This window comes from Phocoena sinus, chromosome X, assembly GCF_008692025.1.
Source record: "Phocoena sinus isolate mPhoSin1 chromosome X, mPhoSin1.pri, whole genome shotgun sequence".
NCBI classification, from domain to species: domain Eukaryota; kingdom Metazoa; phylum Chordata; class Mammalia; order Artiodactyla; family Phocoenidae; genus Phocoena; species Phocoena sinus.
The window spans coordinates 111,671,534-111,688,096 of record NC_045784.1 but is presented as its reverse complement, the minus strand read 5'-3'; the positions used below and the strand labels follow the sequence as shown (position 1 = coordinate 111,688,096).

General features: G+C 38.4%; 1 protein-coding gene across 1 annotated transcript in view; it reads left to right on the top strand.

Moving 5' to 3' along the window:
• The first annotated feature begins 8,769 nt into the window (after positions 1–8,769).
• IGSF1 (immunoglobulin superfamily member 1) overlaps positions 8,770–16,563 on the top strand; it is a 28,650-nt gene continuing 20,856 nt past the window's right edge. Inside the window, exon 1 of the mRNA XM_032619834.1 lies at positions 8,770–8,798. The gene's annotated coding sequence lies outside the window, so the exon portion shown is untranslated. The remainder of the gene's footprint in view (positions 8,799–16,563) is intronic.

Here is a 16,563-nt window from a genome sequence, read left to right as displayed (position 1 = left end):
AGTGGAAATTTGATGCTTCTGATGATTATTTTTCTTTATCATATTTAAAATTGTAATATTGCATATTTATGAATTGTAAACTATATGAACTATAAATGATGCACACTATATACATCTAATATATAGTAGATGTGCATTGTTTATAGTTCATATATACATGTATATATACATATATAAATATATATTTCCTCTGGCTTTTTTGCTTTACCTATTTGAACTAGTGTTTTTTTTCCTAATTTTAACATAAATTTAGATTTAGAGAAATGTTGCAAGATTAGTATAAAAAATTCCAATTCCGAAGTTTTCTCAGATTCTCTAAATTTTGGCATTTTGGTATATTTGTTTCCTCTCTCTCTCTCTGGCCTCCTCCCTCCTTCCCTCCAATTTTTCCTGAACAATTTAAGAGTAGTTTGAAAATATAATATCCACATCACTCATATATGTATGTGTGTGTTTCTTAACAACAGGGAATTCTGATTATTTTTTAAATCTACCCTAAAATGTTACTCAACTTTTTAAAAGTTCCTGTTGTAATCACAAATTATTTGCTGTCACAGCAGAAAATACAGGGATGAAGGAAAAAGAACATCACCAATAATTCTCCACCACATAAAGAAATGACCAACATGAATATTTTGTCTATTCTTTGAAGTGTAGTCTATGGAACTTTTATGGGCTATCACTCGTACTATATGTAATAAAACATAACATTTCTCAAATGCTTTATAAAAATAATTTTTTCAAATCCAACACACAATAGCTCATCTTTTGCAGGGAAAAAATATTGATATTTCTTAGCTTAAGCCGAAAATTCCAAGGCAATTTTATGTCTCTCATACTTTCTCTCCCAGTTTGCAGATTCATTGGTTCTTTTTCTTTTTTTTAACATCTTTATTGGAGTATAATTGCTTTACAATGTTGTGTTAGTTTACACTATATAACAAAGTGAATCAGCTATATGTATACCTATATCTCCATATCCCCTCCCTCTTGCGTCTCCCTTCCACCATCCCTATCCCACCCTTCTGGGTGGTCACAAAGCACTGAACTGATCTCCCTGTGCTATGCAGCAGCTTCCCACTAGCCATCCATTTTATATTTGGTAGTGTATATATATCAATGCCACTCTTACACTTCATCCCAGCACACCCTTCATCTCCCCATGTCCTCAAGTCCATTATCCATGTCTGCGTCTTTATTCCTGTCCTGCCGCTAGGTTCTTCAGAAACATTTTTTCTTTTTTTTTTTAGATTCCATATATATGTGATAGCATACAGTATTTGTTTTTCTCTTTCTGACATACTTTACTCTGTATGACAGACACTAGGTCCATCGACCTCCCTACAAATAACTCAATTTCATTTCTTTTTATGGCTGAGTAATACTCCATTCTATATATGTGCCACAACTTCTTTATCCATTCCTCTGTCAATGGACACTTAGGTTGCTTCCATGTCCTGGCTATTGTAAATAGTGCTGCAATGAACATTTTGGTACATAGCTCTTTTTGATTTATGATTTTCTCAGGGTATATGCCCAGTACTGAGATTGCTGGTTCATATGGTAGTTCTATTTGTAGTTTTTTAAGGAACCTCCATACTGTTGTCCATAATAGCTGTGCCAATTGACATTCCCACCAACAGTGCAATCGGGTTTCCTTTTCTCCACACACTCTCCAGCATTTATTGGTTGTAGATTTTTTGATGATGGCCATTCCAACCGCTGTGAGGTGATACCTCATTGTAGTTTTGATTTGCATTTCTCTAATGATTAGTGATGTTGAGCATCCTGTCATGTGTTTGTTGGCAATGTGCATATCTTCTTTGGAGAAATGTCTTTTTAGGTCTTCTGCCCATTTTTGGATTGGGTTGTTCGTTTTTTTGATATTGAGCTGCAGGAGCTGCTTGTAAGTTTTGGAGATTAATCCTTTGTCAGTTGCTTCATTTGCAAATATTTTCTCCCATTCTGAGGGTTATATTTTTGCTTTGCTTATGGTTTCCTTTGCTGTGCAAAAGCTTTGAAGTTTCATTAGGTCCCATTTGTTATTTTTGTTTTTCTTTCCATTTCTCTAGGAGGTGGGTAAAAAAGGATCTTGCTGTAATTTATGTCACAGAGTGTTCTGCCTATGTTTTCCTCTAAGAGTTTTATAGTGTCCGGTCTTACATTTAGTTCTCTACTCCATTTTGAGTTTATTTTTGTGTATGGTGTTAGGGAGGGTTCTAATTTCATTCTTTTATATGTAGCTGGACAGTTTTCCTAGCACCACTTATTGAAGACACTGTCTTTTCTCCATTGTATACTCTTGCCTCTTTTATCAAAGATAAGGTGACCATATGTGCTTGGTTTATCTCTGGGTTTTCTATCCTGTTCCACTGATACATGTTTCTGTTTCTGTGCCAGTACCATACTGCCTTGATTACTGTAGCTTTGTAGTATAGTCTGAAGTCAGGAGCCTGATTCCTCTAGCTCCATTTTTCTTTCTCAAGATTGCTTTGGCTATTCGGGATCTTTTGTGTTTCCATACAATTTGTGAAATTTTTTGTTCTAGTTCTGTGAAAAATGCTATTGGTAGTTTGATAGGGATTGCATTGAATCTGTAAAGTGCTTTGGGTAGTATAGTCATTTCCACATTGTTGATTCCTGCAATCAAAGAACATGGTATGTCGCTCCATCTCTTTGTATCATCTTTAATTTCTTCCATCAGTGTCTTATAGTTTTCTGCATACAGGTATTTTGTCTCCTTTGGTAGGTTTATTACTAGGTATTTTATTCTGTTTGTTGCAATGATAAATGGGAAAGTTTCCATAATTTCTCTTTCAGATATTTCATCATTAGTGTATAGGAATGCAAGAGATTTCTGTGCATTACTTTTATATCCTGCTGCTTTACTAACTTCATTGATTACCTCTAGTAGTTTTCTGGTAGCATTTTTAAGATTCTCTATGTATAGTATCATGTCATCTGCAAACAGTGACAGTGTTACTTCTTCTTTTCTGATTTGGATTCCTTTTATTTCTTTTTCTTCTTGATTGCTCTGGCTAAAACTTCCAAAACTATGTTGAATAAGAGTGGTGAGAGTGGGCAACCTTGTCTTGTTCCTGATCTTAGTGGAAATGGTTTCAGTTTTTCACCATTGAGAACGATGTTGGCTCTGGGTTTGTCATATATGGCCTTTATTATGTAGAGGTAGCTCCCCCTATGTCTATTTTCTGGAGGGTTTTTTATCCTAAATCGGTATTTAATTTTGTCGAAAGATTTTTCTCCATCTATTGAGATGATCGTATAGTTTTTCTCCTTCAATTTGTTAATATGGTGTATCACATTGATTGATTTGCATATATTGAAGAATCCTTGCATTCCTGGGATAAACCCCACTTGATCATGGTGTATGATCCTTTTAATGTGCTGTTGGATTCTGTTTCCTAGTATGCTGTTGAAGATTTTTGCATCTATGTTCATCAGTGATATTGGCCTGTAGTTTTCTTTCTTTGTGACATCTTTGACTGGTTTTGGTATCAGGGTGGTGGTGGTCTTGTAGAATGAGGTTGGGAGTGTTCCTCTCTCTGCTATATTTTGGAAGAGTTTCAGAAGGATAGATGTTAGCTCTTCTCTAAATGTTTGGTAGAATTCACCTGTGAATCCATCTGCTCCTGGGCTTTTGTTGGTTGAAACATTTTTAATCACAGTTTCAATTTCAGTGTTTGTGTTTGGTCTGTTTATATTTTCTATTTCTTCCTGGGTCAGTCTCATAAGGTTGTGCTTTTCTAAGAAGTTGTCCATTTCTTCCAGGTTTTCCATTTTATTGGCATAGAGTTGCTTGTAGTAATCTTTTACGATCCTTTGTATTTCTGCAATGTCAGTTGTTACTTCTTTTTCATTTCTAATTCTGTTCACTTGAGTCTTCTCCCTTTTTTGTTGCTGAGTCTAGCTAATGGTTTATCAATTTTGTTTATCTTCTCAAAGAACCAGCTTTATTTTTATTGATCTTTGCTATTGTTTCCTTCATTTCTTTTTCATTTATTTCTGATCTGATTTTTATGGTTTCTTTCTTTCTGCCAACTTTGGGGTTTTTTTTCTATTTTCTCTAATTGCTTTAGGTGTAAGTTTAGGTTGTTTATTTGAGATTTTTCTTGTTTCTTGAGGTAAGATTGTATTGCTCTAAACTTCCATCTTAGGACTGCTTTTGCAGCATCCCATAAGTTTTGGGTGATCGTGTTTTTGACATCTTTATTGGAGTATAATTGCTTTGCATTGGTGTGTTAGTTTCTGCGTTTTCATTTTCAGTTGTTTGTAGGTATTTTTTGATTTCCTATTTGATTTCACCAGTGACCTCTTGGTTATTTTGTAGTGTATTGTTTAGCTTCCATGTGTTTGTATTTTCTACAGTTTTGTTCCCTGTAATTGATATCTACTCTCATAGCATAGTCGTCAGAAAAGACACTTGATATGATTTCAATTTTCTTAATTTTATCAAGACTTGATTTGTGACCCAAGATATGATCTATCCTGGAGAATGTTCCATGAGCCCTTGAGAAAGTAGTGAATTCTGTTGTTTTTGGGTGGAAAGTCCTAAAAATATCAATTAAGTCTATCTTGTCTGATGTGTCCTTTAAAGCTTGTGTTTCCTTATTTATTTTCATTTTGGATGACCTGTCCATTGGTGAAAGTGGGGTGTTAAAATCTCCTACTATGATTGTGTTCCTGTCGATTTCCCCTTTTATGGCTGTTAGCATTTGCCTTATGTATTGAGGTTCTCCTATGTTGGGTGCATAAATATTTACAACTGTTATATCTTCTTCTTGGATTCATCCCTTGATTATTATGTAGTGTCCTTCTTTGTCTCTTGTAATAGTCTTTATTTTAAAGTCTATTTTGTCTGATATGAGAATTGCTACTCCAGCTTTCTTTTGATTTCCACTTGCATGGAATATCTTTTTCCATCCCCTCACTTTCAGTCTGTATGTGTCCCTCAGTGTGAAGTGGGTCTCTTGTAGACAGCATATATACAGATCTTGTTTTTGTATCCATTCAGCCAATCTATGTCTTCTGGTTGGAGCATTTAGTCCATTTACATTTAAGGTAATTATCTATATGTATTTTCCTATTACCATTTTCTTAATCGTTTTGGGTTTGTTATTGTAAGTCTTTTCCTTCTGTTGTGTTTCTTGCCTAGAGAAGTTCCTTTAGCATTTGCTGTAAAGCTGGTTTGGTGGTGCTGAATTCTCTTAGCTTTTGCTTCTCTGTAAAGGTTTTAATTTCTCCATTGAATCTGAATGAGATCCTTGCTGGGTAGAGTAATCTTGGTTGTAGGTTTTTCCCTTTCGTCACTTTAAATATGTCCTGCCACTCCCTTCTGGCTTGCAGAGTTTCAGGTGCAAGAGTATCTGTTATCCTTATAGGGATTCCCTTGTATGTTATTTGTTGCTTTTCCCTTGCTGCTTTTAATATTTTTTCTTTGTATTTAATTTTTGATAGTGTGATTAATATGTGTCTTGGGATGTTTCTCCTTAGATTTATCCTGTATGGGACTCTCTGCACTTCCTGTACTTGATTTAGTATTTCCTTTCCCATATTAGGGAAATTTTCAACTATAGTCTCTTCAAATATTTTCTCAGTCCCTTGCTTTTTCTCTTCTTCTTCTGGGAACCCTATAAGTCAAATGTTGGTGCTTTTAATGTTGTCCCAGAGGTCTCTGAGGCTGTCCTCAATTCTTTTCATTTTATTTCTTTATTCTGCTCTGTGATAGTTATTTCCACTATATTATCTTCCAAGTCACTTATCTGTTTTTCTGCCTCAGTTATTCTGTTATTGTTTCCTTCTACAGAATTTTTAATTTCATTTATTGTGTTGTTCATCATTGTTTGTTTACTCTTTAGTTCTTTTGGTCCTTGTTAATATTTATTTTATTTTCTCCATTCTATTTCCAAGATTTTGGATCATCTTTACTATCATTGCTCTGAATTCTTTTTCAGGGAGACTGCCCTATTCCTCTTCATTTGTTTGGTCTGGTGGGTTTTTACCTTGCTCCTTCATCTGCTGCATATTTCTCTGTCTTCTCCTTTTGTTTAATTTACTGTGTTTGTGGTGTCCTTTCTGCAGGATGCAGGTTCGTAGTTCCCATTGTATTTGGTGCCTGCCCCCAGTGGGTGAGGTTGGTTCAGTGGGTTGTGCAGGCTTCCTGTTGGAGAGGACTGGTGTCTATTTTCATGGTCGGGAATGGAACTTGCCTTTCTTGTGGCCAGGGCCGTGGCCAGTGGTGTGTTTTGTTTTGTTTTGTTTTTCTTTTGCTGTACACGGGCCTCTCACTGTTGTTGTCTCTCCCGTTGCGGAGCACAGGCTCCGGATGCGCAGGCTCAGCGGCCATGGCTCACGGGCCCAGCCACTCTGTGGCATGTGGGATCTTCCCAGACCGGGGCACAAACCCGTGTCCCCTGCATCGGCAGGTGGACTCCCAACCAATGCGCCACCAGGGAAGCCCCCAGTGGTGTGTTTTTGTGTGTCTGTGAACTTAGTATGATTTTAGGCAGCCTCTCTGCTAATGGGTGGGGTCGTGTTCCTGTCTTCCTAGTTGTTTAGCATGGGGCTTCCAGTACTCGAGCTTGCTGGCCATTGGGTGGGGCTGGGCCTTAGCGTTGAGACAGAGATCTCTGGAGAGCTTTTGCCGATTGATATTACATAGGGCTGGGAGGTCTCTGGTGGTCCAATGTCCTGAACTCTGCCTTCCCACCTCAGAGGCTCAGGTGTGACACAAGGTCAGAGCACCAAGACACTGTCAGCCACATGGTTCAGAATAAAAGGGAGAAAAAAAATAAAGAAAAAATTTTAATTAAAAATTTTAAAATAACGTAAATTTAAAAAAAATTATTAAAATAAGAAAATAAAAATAATAAAATAAAATTTAAAAAGAAGATAGCAACCAAACTAATAAACAAATCCACCAGTGATAACAAGCGTTAAAAACTAAACTAAGATAAACATAAAAGTCCGAAACAAATCAGTCATAGACAGCAAACCCCAAGTCTGCAGTTGCTCCCAAAGTCCACCACCTCAATTTTGGGACAATTCATTTTCTGTTCATTTATTCCACAGATGCAGGGTACATCAAGTTGATTATGGGGATTTAATCCTCTCCTCCTGAGGCTGCACAGAGAAATTTCCCTTTCTCTTCTTTGTTCGCACACCTCCTGGGGTTCAGCTTTGGTTTTGGCCCCACCTCTGCATGTAGGTCACCCTCAGGCATCTGTCACCCACCCAGACAGGACGGGGTTAAAGCATTGGCTGATTAGGGTGCTCTTGCTCACTTAGGCTTGGGGGAGGGGGGGTAGTCATAATTGGAATGCAAGTCGAGCCTGCAGTGGCAGAGGCTGGCATGATGTTACAACAGCCTGAGTTGTGGTGTGTGTTCTCCCGGGGAAGTTGTCCATGGATCATGGGACCCTGGCAGTGGCAGGCTGCACAGGCTCCCGGGTGTGTGTGTGTGTGGATAGTTACCTGTGCTTGCACACAGGATTCTTGGTGGCAGCAGCAGCAGCATTAGCGTTTCATGCCCATCTCTGAGTCTGAGCTGATAGCAGTGGCTCGTGCCCATCTGTGGAGCTTGCTTAGGCAGTGCTCTGCCTTCTGTGGGCACACGGGGAAGGAATCCCCTCTCTTCACGCACCGCAAAACAATGGTCTCTTGCCTCTTAGGCAGGTCCAGACTTTTTCCCGGACTCCCTCCCAGCTAGCTGTGGTGCACTAGCCCCTTTCAGGCTGTGTTCACGCAGCCAACCACAGTCCTCTCCCTGGGATCTGACCTCTGAAGCCTGAGCCTCAGCTCCCAGCCCCCACCCGCCCCTGCAGGTGAGCAGAGAAGCATCTCAGGCTGGTGAGTGCTGGTCGGCACTGATCCTCTGAGTGGGAATCTCCCTGCTTTGCCCTCTGCACCCCTGTTGCTGTGCTCTCCTCTGTGGCTCCAAAGCTTCCCCCCCGCCCACCCTCTGTCTCCACCAGTAAAGGGGCTTCCTAGTTTGGGGGAGCTTTTCCTCCTTCACAGCTCCCTCCCAGAAGTGCAGGTCCTGTCCCTATTCTTTTGTGTTTGTTTTTTCTTTTGCCCTACCTAAGTAAGTGGGGATTTTCTTGCCTTTTGGGAAGTTTGAGGTCTTCTACCAGCGTTCAGTAGGTGTTCTGTAGGAGTTGTTCCACATGTAGATGTATTTTTGATGTATTTGTGGGGAGGAAGGTGATCTCCACGTCTTACTCCTCTGCCATCTTGAAGGTCCTCCCATTGGTTCTTATCTTGACAATATCTCTCTTCTTTCTCTTTCAGTTTTCATTCACTTATTTATTCAAAATTTCTAACTGCTTTCTAGGTAACAGGTGCTGAACTATGATAACATGGGCTTTAGAATCAGATGAACTAGTTTCAAATTGTAACACTCCCTCTGACTAACTTCTGTGATCTTAGGCAAATTGCTTAACCTCTCTGCACAACAGTTTTCTCATGTGTTACAAAGGGATACTAATAGTGGTATACGATAGCCCCTCTTGTCCACAGTTTTGCTTTCCCTGGTTTCAGTTACCCAACGTCAACTGTGGTCCGAAAATATTAAATGGATAACTCCAGAAATAAACAATTCTTAAGGTTTAAATTACATGCCATTCTGAAGTAGTGTGATGAATCTCATGCTGTCCAGCCCCATCTCGCCTGGGATCACCAACCATCATCTTCTCCTGACAGCCAATCATTGACATTGCCATGGCTAGACGATCCATGATCTCCCGAAGCAGATGATCCTCCTTCTGAGATACCGTCAGAAGGTCAGTAGTAGCCTAAGGCTACAACATAATGCCTCCATCAATCACCTCACTCCATCTCATCACATAGGCATTTTATCATCTCACATTATCACAAGAAGAAGGGCGACTAAAGTACAATAAGATATTTTTGAGAGAGAGAAAGAGCACATTCACACGTTTTATTACAATATACTGTTATAATTATTCTACTTTATTATTAGTTATCATTAATTTCTTACTATATCTAATTTATAAATTAAATTTTATCGTAGGTATGTATTATAGGAAAAAACACAGTATTGTATATATATAGGATTTGGTACTCTCCATGGTTTTAGGCATCACTGGGGATCTTGGAAGGTATTCCCCATGGATAAAAGGGGACTACTGTACTGCTTTTAAAACAGTACCTGGCTCACAGTCAGCATTAAACAAATGCTGCTGTTATTGCTGCTACTGTCCCTATTGCTACTACAGGAGTGTTGTCAAGGTAAATGTGACAATGTATAGAAAATGCTTAACATGGTGCCCCACTATAGTAGCACATGATAAACAATAGCTATTATTAGCATTATTTCTGTGTTAGGCACAAGAGGTACACAGATGAATAAGTCATCCTCTCTACTCTTGGAGAACTAACCGCCCAGTATTTACAGCTACCAGATTAATCCAACCGTACTTTAGAGTTCAGTTCAAATGTGACCTTATCCACAAGGCTTTCACTGATCCCCTCAGCTGGGAAGAATATTAAAAATATTGCCTTTTACTAAAATTTCCATGATTGATTTTTTTTCCTGCACTTCTCTTATCAAATTTTAGCACATTATACTTTTATTTGTTTACACATTTTTCTCTATTTCTAGACTTTTAGTTACTAGAAGGGCAGTGAATGTGTTTTATTAATCTTTTAGCTGCCAGAGTATATGCAAAGGGTTTTGCATTCTTTTGTCCTTCCTTCCATCTTCACTCATCTTATTCCACCAAATATTTGAGTGTTCCTTGTTTATAGTGGGTATTTGAAAAAGGCTGGTTAAATAAATAAGCAATGGGGTTAACCATTTGAAATTCAAGAAGGTGCATGTTATTAGGTCTATCTCATATATTTTCAAAAAGTATAAAATTTAAACTACTTGAGGCCATAAGAACAGATTTCCACTTCATTTTGAGTTTGTGCTAAGTTCCACTTGGTAACTTTTTGGCTCCATCTTACAGCTATTTCAAGTGGGATTCTTTCATGGTGTACATATTTTTAAAATATTGTCATGCTGTGCCCAGGATAGTCACAGAACTTCCACAGCAAGTGCTCCTTGTTGAAGTACAGAGTTATTAATAATGACAAGTCATTTGGATACTTTAATTAGTGTCCAGCACTATTTCCATTAGTTAATACATATTTTTAACATCATAGTGCCCTACAACAATTGTATTGTAGATTTCCCTGGCACTGCAATTTCCCCAATGGATTATGCCATCCTATGTTTCTGGAGATCTTGTTAAAAATACTAAGAAAATGTCTTCTGTAGGTAAAGGTCACATAGTTAATCAAAAATATTTTTAATGCCAACTGGTCAAACCTTTTCCTCTACTCCTTTTTAAACATGTAGAAGACTTTCCATAATCTTTCTCCTACATTCCTACCCTTCCTCTTCCTTTTGTTCACTTGACTCTGAATAAAGGGGTACAGGAAAAGGAGATTAGATAGGGCCATACAAAAATCTCTTCGGAGTTATCCAAACACCAAGCAATCCTAGACACTACTGCCATCCAAAATTCAGTTGCCATAGTTTGTAGCAAAAGTCAGTTCTGTGTCTTTAGTAACTGTAAAGTTATGAAAATAGCTGTTATATTAAAGCCTTAGAAAGTGTATTTACCCAGATACTTAGTAAAATATAGTCATTGATTAATATGTGGAGCTTTTTCTGTTTTGTTCACTCATGTATTCTCAGAACTAGAAAGCAAAGTAGATGTGCAATAAATATTTTTGATTAAATGCACAAAGGAATAGATCTCACAGTACCTAAACACTGTGAGCTCTAAAGACTATTTTTTAAGTTGTTTTGAATGTAGAATTACCAAACAGCTGTTCTGATTTTTATTAGGCGAATCCCATCAAGTGCTTTACTAATTTCCTATAGCAATTTTCATTATTTCTGAGAATGGAGACGAAAGTCAGATGAAATCACCTTTTCATTTGAACTTACTGCACTTAATTTTGATTTTTTTTTCTCCTACACAAGATATCTCCCTCTAAACTGTCCTCCTCCAAACCCATTCAAAGTTATCTAGTTGTACACATTGGAGTCTGAGATAGACACTGATTTTTAAATCACCAGACCTCTGAAAAATGCCGACATTTTCATATATGGGTATTTAATATGCATAACTCTAATTGTAAACTATCCTGTCTCTAGTTTTTGTTTTCTTTTGAAACAGAAACCTGAACTACTAGGAGCCTGAATTAGAGGGACAGGTGGACTGTCATCTCAAAAAGTGTCCTCTGAGCCTTATCCCTGAGGATCTGTGCCCAGGATAGGATAACTAACATCAGGGAGCATTAGGAGTAGAGAAGGTCATTTTCTACTTGGTTAGAAGCTCTCCCCTTGGACCTAGATCATGACCTAGCCTTTCAGTTTGGCACAAGGAAGAAATTTTACTAAAAAGTGATATGAGACACACATGGCCCTTAATGATCTGGCTCCTGTCCATGTCCCTAACCTCACTTCCAGACACACCTCGTGCTGCCATATTTTGCACTTCTTTGCCCTGCATTCCCAAAAAAGTAAATCATATGGTGGAATGTGAGGGACACATCAGGTGTGTGAGGCAGATGTTTTAGAGTAGGAAGCCTCATAAGTGCTCTCACCATACCTAATTATGGGGATATTTCAGTCTGGAGAACTTGGATTGAGAACTTCCTAAGTGCTGCCAATCAGAATTAACTGTTTTCTCCTCTACACACCCATAATGTTTTGTTTGATGTTCTGTCTTTCAAAACTTACCATGCTTTGTGTTATATTATTCTTAGCTGTGAATGTGGATATATCTCCCATTAGATCATAATCTTGAAGGCAGAGTTTATCTATTTTCTCATGTCTCTCATCACTTTCTACAATACTTTGGGTATAATCAAGCTGAATACTTATTTTTAATTGTTCAAAAATAAAGATGATGCTATGGGACCTGAGAGGGTATCCAGTTGAGTCCTATTCAAGTTTCCCCTTCCCCATCACTGTCCTGTCTCTACCCCAACCATCATCACCAAGCTAAATCCCAGATACCACTGTAAAGAGATATTTTTTAAAAACATGATTAGGCTGAGGATAACAGATTTAACTCACAGTTATTGAATACTCATTTGACTGATGAGGAGATGGAGACCCAAATAACTTTCAGTAGCTTTGCCAAATGTCACACAATTACACAGCTAATAAGTGGCTCTGCCAGGACTGAAATTCAAGCCCCCTGACACAAAGTCAAAATCTCTTTCCACAAACGCTGAAACGTTTAGATGAACTTCTCTCACTCTCTAGTTTATAATTCTAATGCACCTAGTTGTTTAATCAGAAACATATTTTGTGTACCCTCAGCCAGGAAGAAGCTAAATATTCTGAACACATGAAGCTCATTTTAATGACATACTTATTTCTATGTTTATGTATTTGTGCCTTTATTTATATTTTTTGTGTTTGTATGTTTATGTATCCAGGTATTTAGTGTACTTATGTATTTATATGTGTGTGCTTATTTTTTATGTATGCTTTTATGTATTTCTTTATCTTACCTGTAGGGCTAGGAAGCTCTTACTCCCAATGCTATTAGAGGAGAGCACATCGGTTAATTGTACCGTAATTTCCTATAGTGTTTCTGAGGATTTCAGCTTAAAATAGGTGTTGAATTTCAATTAAAAGACCCCAGCTTTTGAGCTCCTGGGGGAGAGGACAGAGAGAGCAGCTTTGTGCAGAACCAAATTGCTGAGCTTTGGAAACACCTCGAAGCCAACGGAAACTTCAGCTACAAGAGCAGGAAAAAAAGAGACCAAAAGCTACCCAAGCTTAAAAGAGAATGAGGAAAATGATGAAGAGAAGCTCAGGAGCAAGCAAGAAGTACTGTGATGCTACAGAGGAACCAGGGACCTCAGAGAGTTCAAGAGGTATAGCTGGCCTGGAGAAGCAGCAGGCAGAACCCAGAGAAAGGGCCAACATGAGGGAGCTGATGTTTCCCACCCTGAAGGTGATACAGGACCATGTGGACGTTTTAAAGAGCACACAGGAAAAGCTCATCAAAGACTACGGGACACTGATGAATGAGGTCACAGGACTGAAAGAAACCCTAAGAAAGGAAAATTATCGAATAAATATCATGGAAGAGAGAACAGTACAAATGAGGACCAAATTGAGCTTCAGTCTCAAAAGATAAAAATTTTAAGCAAACAGTTCTTCACAGTACAAGAAGAGGTGATGGATCTTGAAAACACATCAAGGAGGTATAATATTTGTGTATCTGGCATCCCTGAAGGTATAGAAAATGAGAGTAACCTTGAAACTATTATTAAGGAAATTATTGAAAAACATTTTCCAGAGCTAAACAAAGATCTCAACTTACAGAGAGAATTTACAGGTCCCCACTTAAATATACCTCTTAAAGTAAAAGTCCAAGGCACATAAGTGTACAGTTCCTGAATTTGAAAGAAAAAGAAATAATCTTGCAAGCTGCTCAGAAAAAAAAGGAGGACTGATTTTCAACAAAGTAAAGATAGGGCTGACCCCTGACTATGCCTTACTTACAGTGCAAGAGAGACAAAGTTGGAGCAAGATCTACTGCCACCTGAAGTTCCTGGGTCTGAAGCCTCAAGTGAACCATCCTGCCAAGCTATCTTGCCTATTTGAAGATGAGAGAAGAATGTTTGACAATCAAGATGACTTCAAGGGATTTGTCAGCAAAACTCCAAAACTACTGGCTTTTCTGCAAACAGCTGCAGCCCAGGGAGAGTGTGCTCCTTGAGATAAGTGACTAAATTGATTTACAAAACTGTTTCTTAATAGAATGTAGATCTTAGTTTTATGATTAATTTCATTTTTACCAGGGTAATTAGTGAAAATTAAGTACAAATGTAATGTTGACCAATTTGCCCTTAAGTGTGTGTATATCTACATCTATATCCATATCTATACCTATCTATCATCTACCTATTCTACATGAGAAGGGGAGAAGAAAAAGTTTTTAAAAATGGGAAGGGATGAGGGAGGGATAAATGGAAAAGAGGATATGAATACAGCAAGATAATACTTAGTAGTGGGTGGGATAGGGAGACATTGGAATATGATAGATAAAATAATAAAAAATAATTTTATTGTGAATGTGAAAGCAATAAACTATAGGAAATTAACAGACTTGTTCAGAGAAAGAAAGTTTTCCCCCACCCTCTGTCAAGGGTACTTGGATCTTTTAGAAAATTTGACCATATCTTAGAGCACAAAACAAGCAGAACTGGAAGAGATGCATGTACATTGAAATGATTGCCTATAAACTGATATTTTTAGAAACAGATTGTAAACAGTGGGTGATGTTGCAGTGATGTGTTTTTAAATTGCTAATTTGTATTGCTCCTGCAGTTTAGATGTCTCCATTTAACTTTAATTATATAATTTGTTAATCATACAATAAATGGAGCTTAAAGAACCCAATTGTTGACTTCTTTACTTTCCTTTGGACAACTGATTAAAAGCTCCCGAATGACATTACCTCCCTTCTCTTCCTCATATCCCAGCCCCCCGAAAATTTCTACAGTTTAGACACACTGGAGGCAAGTCAGACTCTGAAGCAGAAAAAAAAAGCTTTCCTGGCACTGGCACTCTAAAGCATCCTGCCTGTGTCAGACCTAAACTGCTCGTCAAAGCCACTCTGCCTGCCCACCAAAGGCAGTGGGGCTGAGCCCACCTCTTTCCTTCTGGGGCCATCAACTTCATCCAACATAGGAAAAGGGGACAATGAAACACTTTGCAGCCCACCCTCAGAGGCTTCCTTCATTTTATAAGTCTATCCCTGAACTCTTACCCCTATGTACTCAGATGCACACAACATACAAGCACACACATCTTTTCTTCTTGTTGTTTCTTATATAAATAAAAGGCATCTTATGATGCTAGGAGAATTATTATTTGGGGACAGTGGGGCAATAGTTTTCCATTCCTGGTAAATGGTATGTAGGCCAAACAGAACCTTGTGGCCCTGCTAGATTGGAACACCACAAAACATCATTTTCTCTATCCACCCGTTAACCTTAAGTTAAATTCACCTAGGCAATCACACTGTTGGTTTGCTTTATGACAGGCATCCAGAAGCCTGATCATGCAGGTCTCCATGGCTTATGGCTCACAATGAATGTTTTGATTAAATAAGTTTCAGTTCTGGTTCATCACTTGCATTTGATTTATTCTTGGAATCTTCCTTCACAGTCCTGAAAATACCCTCAGTTATAGCTTCTGGAAGTGACTTAATGCCCCAATCTGTGCCTTTAATAATTGAAATACTGGATAAGTTGAAACCCAAACTCTGTGGATGGGCCCCAGCTTCCCTTTCCACCTCTAAAAGGAGGTACTTCCCACCTCCAAACCTCAACACCCCTACCTCAGGCCTTACTGTTAGAACCTAATCTGTCTGGTTGGGCCTCCTCACTGTCCCAGAGCACTACTTGTCTAGTGCGACCTTAGTTCCTTTCTTGTCTACTCCATGGCTGAGACTTAATGGGGAGTTGGGAGGAGTGCTAAAACATATTAGCACCTCTCCTGTGCACCAAATACTCTAGAGATCTAACTCAGCCCTTAGGTGGCTTACAACAGTAGTAAAGTGGGGGGAGGAGGAATGCGCTATAATGCTCATCATTCTCTTGAGATTGTATGAAAATTATCAGGATTCTTGGTAGTTCCTGTTTACCACTGAGAATCACTGTCCTAAAGCATAAAACTGGAAGAAAGTGGTTTGTGTTAGCATACGGTATTTATTATTCTTGTTCTGACTTACTTCACTCTGTATGACAGACTCTAGGTCCATCCACCTCACTACAAACAACTCAATTTCATTTCTTTTCATGGTTGAGTAATATTCCATTGTATATATGTGCCACATCTTCTTTATCCATTCGTCTGTCGATGGACACTTAGGTTGCTTCCATGTCCTGGCTATTGTAAATAGGGCTGCAATGAACATTTTGGTACATGACTCTTTTTGAATTATGGTTTTCTCAGGGTATATGCCCAGTAGTGGGATTGCTGGGTCGTATGGTAGTTCCATTTTTAGTTTTTTAAGGAACCTCCATACTGTTCTCCGTAGTGGCTGTATCAATTTACATTCCCATCAACAGTGCAAGAGGGTTCCCTTTTCTCCACACCCTCTCCAGCATTTATTGTTTGTAGATTTTTTGATGGCCATTCTGACTGTTGTGAGGTGATACCTCAATGTAGTTTTGATTTGCATTTCTCTAATGATTAGTGATGTTGAGCATCCATTCGTGTCTTTGTTGGCAGTGGGATAGGAAAGGGTGGGAGGGAGACGCAAGAGGGAGGAGATATGGGGATATATGTATATGTATAGCTGATTCACTTTGTTATAAAGCAGAAACTAACACACCATTGTAAAGCAATTATACTCCAATAAAGATGTTTTAAAAAAAAAGAAAGAAAGTGGTTTGTTAGTGAATGTTTAATGGCTTTCTGAGGGGAAAAAAACTGATTTGTAGCATTTGCTTGTTCAGTGGTGTAAATTCTATGGCTGTGGCCAATTTTTAGCT